Below are 6,249 nucleotides of genomic sequence, written 5' to 3' on the forward strand. Positions count from 1 at the left end.
TTATAGGTTTGAAGAAGAGTTTCATTATCCCATCCTAGCACTGAAATCTTTGGCAAATGTCAGTATTGAATTTGGGAATCCAGATGTAAAAACTAAGAACCAAAATTCAAAATAGTTCGAACATCTGTTAATTTGAGAAACATAATTATGAAATGGAAGACAGACAGAAAAACAATTCACAATAGGGGAACACAGAATTGCATTCTGGTATCTCCACTTTTTAACTTTTACATTAATTTGTAATTAGAAAAGTAGAAGGATTAAACAAAATGCATATTTCTCACCGAGAATCATATTTAGCACAATTTAAAGCATCATGAAATAGTTTCATAAAATTGTAACAATAATTAGTCTATTTTTGATGTTATGAAATGATGAGTCCAAATAAGTATCAATTAGCTTGACAAGATCAAGAATTTCTGTTTACTTAATAAATATGTTAGTTAATTAAATGAACAAACAAAATCAAAAATATTTTTCTATATGATTAATGTTTGTTGGGGGTTGCTCATAGAGAAAATAAAGAAAGGAAATAGTGTTTCAGTATTCAGTGTTCTGAAATAGTGTAACATTATTTGAAATTAGAAATTTCCTGATTTAAGTATTAAGTATTCTTATTTAAATTTTCTTATTTAAGTATCTCTTCTTATTCCTACTAGGTCAAACTTTAACAATCTGTTGTCAACTTTTCAATGTCTTTCTGTATTACTTAAATCACAAAATGTTACATTCTTATCTTAAAACACAGATATTACTAATTTAATTTCAGCCCTTTTTATTATATGCAGAGTTGATAAAGCCTAAACTGAATGGGGAAATCCAGCTGAAAACCTGGCTGAAAATTCCAGGAAGAGCTGCAATTAAAAATGGATGGAATCCATTACTCATGAGTAAGCATCTATAAGTAGATGTCTGCCTCCTTCTCTCTGCACTCCCTCTCATGGCCTCATGATTTACTCCCAAAAGTTATTCTCTGGAATAGACTTTTAAACAATATCAAGCAAGGGTAATTACTTTCCCACAGTCTTGCTGATTCAGGTATTCCTCAATAGAAGAGGACCATGGAATCTCATCCTGGTAATATTTATCAAGTATTCTTATTATATATAACTCATTGTATGGTAACAGAGGAGTGCTTTCTCTGGCCATCTCCTACAAGGACCATGTATTGATAAAACAGATCTACGCCTCATCTATGATGCATTTAAAACCATACAAGAACTGTTCTTTTATTTGACTGGTGTGACTCTGTGGAGTTTGGAAGTAGATCGAATTCCTGCCTCATGACACTTCCCAGATTCTGGGTTTGGTCAGTGAGAAAGGTGGATTAATACTTTTGTAGCTCTCTGTCACGGAATATTTTTGTTTTGTTTTGCACATGACCAGACCAATGACCATTGTAATATATTATAGATATATAATATATATTTAGTAATATAGAATACAATAAGGATGTCAATTTTAAATTTCTCTTGGATTTGGAGAGAAGGGGAAGGCCTCAGGGGGAAGAGATGTGGCAGCTAAGAGAAGGCTAGCGCTCTGCATTCTTTGCTCCTTGTTATAAGTATTTGAAGTTGGAGAAATTAAAACAACTATAGAGATCATCTTTCGATCTGCTTAGAAGGGCTTAGAACACAGAAATGGTGGCAAGGTGAATGGGCCTTTTACTGTGGGGTCCTGGTTGTGCAATATGCACCTCATTTATACCATCTTTAGCTATTACTGAAGATGGAGTATATTATTTTTCTGCTGGCTAAACTGGGTGAAAATGTACCGTTCTTAGGTCTTTTGGGACCAGAACAATGTGAACTGCTACTTATTTTGAAAGGTTTGCACTTAGATAACCACCATTCATGTTGATAAATGTAGATTGTTAAGATCTGGAAGAAAAAGGAAACATTTCAGGCCCAGAGCTTTTCACTACTCTGATCTTAGGTAGAAACCTATACTTTTTTCTGAGAAATTTTAAATTTATTTTTAAAGTTACACAATTACCGATGTCAATATTACCCATTGTATGTAGTTCTATTACATTTGTTCTATATATTTATAAACTATGTTAGTACCATAGGGCGATGAATGATATTAATACATTTTAAATAAACAAAACATACCTACTTACAATCAAATTCCTGTGTATGAGTTTTACATTGAACAAGATATGTTTTAAATATTGGATATATCATAAATACATTGAGGTGTTTCTCCTAAGCACTAGTATACTAGCAAATCTAATCAACCAAATTCAAAGAATCTTTATGCAATGAGAATTTAAATATATTATCCATATTCACATAAAGTTTTCATTAAAGTTGTGCTTTTTTCTCTCCTTCTCCTGTTACCAACAACTGAGGCAAGAAGGGATCAAAATCCACTATAATTAACTCAAGCTATACTTTTCCAAAAGAAGGTCATGATCAGGCCATTTTCTCTCAGACTCCAGCTACAGATGATTCATTCTTGGAGTAAGTTAACAGGGATACCTATTGTTTTTTTAATCTTTCAAACAAAACAAAACTGAGGAAGGAGGACATAAGTGACTTGTTTAGGATTCTGTATCCTTTTACTTTCTGGTGGGAAAATACTGTCTTGTTGGAGCTTAACATTGGTTGTACAGGTAAAAAAGATGCTGTTTTTCAAGTTAGTATTAGGAGACTATGTACACATGTCTCATCTATCATTATTTAGACTTACCATATATGCAATCATAGTCAGATATATCTTTAAATCACATACAGATATACATTTTAACCCTGTCTGAACAAGTCATAGATGTTCCCAGTGCATTATATTTTTACTACAAATTTGCAAGCGATGCTATTACTTTCAGTAATTTAATTTTGTTTTATTTAAAATTATCAAAGAAAATTGAATGCATTACTGACTTCCAAAATCAAACAGGTTACACTTTTCCTTTTATATGTGTTAGGATGATTACATTAAAGGTAGCAAGTGAACAAAAGAACAATTTCAGAGAGTTGTCCTATACCAAAGATGATGAAAACATTAATGGTGGTGAAGACAAAGAACATACGTAAAATGATGCTTAACTTAGAATAACAGACTTGGAAAGGTCTTCTAATCCAACCCCCTGCTTAAACAGGAAACCCTACACCACTTCAGACAAATGCTGTATGGTTATTATCTATTTTGTTATTCATATTTTGTTATAGGAGCTAAAAAGAATTAGTTTTCCATATTTTATCTATCTGCTATGAATAAACTCCATCTGGAGAAAGGATAATGAAAGGGAGTGGCATTGATTTTTGTGTTTATTTTAAAGTTGAGATGTAGGAAATTCAGCGTGGCTGCTCCAGATGGCTGTGTATAACTAGGCTAGGGAAAAAAAAGAGTTGAGAAATAGTTTTCCATTTATATTTAAGTGGATATCAGTTCCATACAATACTCTGTTCTTTGCTAATCCTGATATGCTTGGTGTTATAAACTGTTATTTCCTATTAGCTATGTGCTCACCCTTGTTATTTGGCTGCTTTATAGTAGCTTTCAAAATCTATTTCTTTAATCAAATAACCTGCTCAATAATGTGACACTTTGAAGGCTTATCCAGAAGGGAACTTTACAATAAACAAATAGGGCTGTCCAGCAGTGATTTTAAAAATAGTTCTTTGTGATCCTTCATACCCATACCTTCTCTTAGTCAACGGCTTTCAAAGAGTGTAATGTACTATAAGGCTAATTCCTAATGATCTCTGTATTGCAAACTTCAAGTGGGAATCCACCAGTTCTTTTCCTGATCCTCTGCTATCAGACCATGAAACCTACTATCCATTTAAGTCTCAGGAAATGTGTAACCTTCCATTTGGCCTTTTGCTCAAGTGCATATTTAAAGAATTTAAGGAATATGACACTTGTTAAGTACTTTGAATATGTTAAGTACCTTGAATGCATGTAGTTTCCACCAAGGTCCTCTGCTACCAGCAGGAACTCATTTAAATCTGATTGGCCAAAGGCCCTGCCAGAGCCCTATAAAAGGGCTGCTGCAGGACAGAACCTTTGCTGGATTGTAGATAGCAGTCACTGAATAAAAGAGCTGTTGTTACTGAGCCTGAGTCTGCCTCATCCGTTCACCCGATCTAACAATAGATATTTAATGTATTACCTGAAATAGAGTCATATCAAGCTTCTCTAACATCTGGCGCACTGTTTCCACTTTGTGGATTGGGGGGGCAGCTTGTGATTGTGATGGGTCCTTGTGATTGAGGCATTGGGCAGATTTGGGTACAATAAGGCAGTTTAATTTATCTTTCAGAGTATGCATAAACTAAGAGTTTGTTAATTCAGGGAGCCATGGAACAGTTAACCTTATATTCACATTGGATACTACATCCAAATCTTTTGGGTTCAGAGTGGAAAACACCTAACTTGATTCTGTTGGCATGTTACACCCGCATCTCCCATCAAAGAGAAATAATTCTCTATCTCCTCTGTAACCTACCTAACCCTAACCACTGGCACTCATTGGCAGCCCTAGCCCCACCACTGCCACTCAGAAACACCTTTCATCATTTCCCATTTCCATTGCATCCCAATGCTCCTCAATATCTGTCCTGCACAGTTTAATCTCAGGTGGCGTTCGCTGTCTGTTGATAGACTCCTGCTGCCTTCCAGAAGCTGCTCCTGGGCTTCGTTCTTGAACTGGCTTCAGTGAATGCTCTACCATGGACTCTGCAGCCTCCAAAAATTGTGCAAGAAGAGGATGTACTTTCAAGTATAGTTGTTGTTGGATATTGGTGAATGCATGCCACACAAAATGTCATGGTGTGTCATCTTTGATACATGTGTCATAGGTTTGCCATCACTGTATTAAGGTAGCATGGCAATCTTTTACTATCATATAGTGATTATCATTGTCTTCAGAATCTGATCCCTTATTACCTATTCTTCCCTGAAAAGACATGGAGCGGAGAAAAAAAGGGACTGACAAAATAGTGGACAAGGGATAAAAATATGAGGAATAATTTGCTGGGGCCTGTGGTGAAAAACCATGGGGAAAGGTAGAATTACTGGTAGGAGATTTAGCAGATAGGGCAATGTGTGAACAAACTCTCTAAGTCACAATAGCTTTTTGAATAACATACTGTTGCTGATCTCACATAGCATATAGCCATAAACCATGATTTATAAATCAAATGGCTGAAATTATGGTAACTATAAGCCAACCACATTTGGGTTTCATAAGATGTGTGAATCAAGCCATCAATTGTCAATATGTTATTCTATCCCTTACTTCACGCAGACCTGTTTGAGGATAGATTTGTTCTAACCACCCAATTTCTCTGGCTATTTTCAGCAGAATAATGCAAAATAAAAAATATAATGAAACTAAAGTGTAATCTTTTTCTTTTACAATCAAAAAATGGTTGTAAAGCCACAAAAATCCCTACACAAATCAATGAAAATATTAAAGGTTATATCTCGTACAGTGCATGATTAGTATAAAAGACAGAGAACATAAAACTGGACTAAAATGATCGCCTGAAAATTAATGTTCTATGTTGATTAGTATATTTCATTTCTATCTATGTCAAATAGTATATTTCATGTTTAAGTTTTAGAATATGGTGACTGAGATTTTGAGGCTGTTGGAAAACTCATGCTGCCTTTTCTCACAAAGATCTTTTCCCAACACTCAAACCATCATTCTTAGAAAATGAATTTTCCCCTTAGTAAATAATACCAGAGAGATTTGGAAGTGTCAAGAATTACCATTGTCATCATCTGTAAACAGTGCTACAAAATTTTCTTCTACAATATTTCCTCCAGATGTGCTGGAGCAACAACTCTCAAAAATCCTAGTTAAAACCCCAGCTATTGCCAATAGATGGGTCAGAATTCTGGGAAATTCAATTGCAACATAATATTGAATGCATCAGTAGAAATAAGATAACTGCAGTTTATTGTGAAACAATGTGAAGCCTGTGTGAGAGAGAAATGATACAGAACTGCTTTCACACACACTGCCAAGCCACAAAGGGTGGATTCTTACATTACACAAGCTGAAAACATTATGGTTTAGTGTTATATGTGAACCAGACCACTAGATCATCTTAAGTCAAAGGGATAGCAAAGGTTTTGGTAGTTGAGAATTAATAATCATCCTCTGCATTTAAGTTTGAAATTTGAGCAGGGCTTGGTCCAACAGAAAAATTGGCAGTTTCTTTAGAATTTGTTTTGGAACCAGACTTTCAGTTTCCATATGAATCATCCAGTGTGAGAAGGGTAAATAGC

Source organism: Natrix helvetica, assembly GCF_964273705.1.
Source record: "Natrix helvetica genome assembly, chromosome: 1".
Lineage (NCBI taxonomy): Eukaryota > Metazoa > Chordata > Lepidosauria > Squamata > Natricidae > Natrix > Natrix helvetica.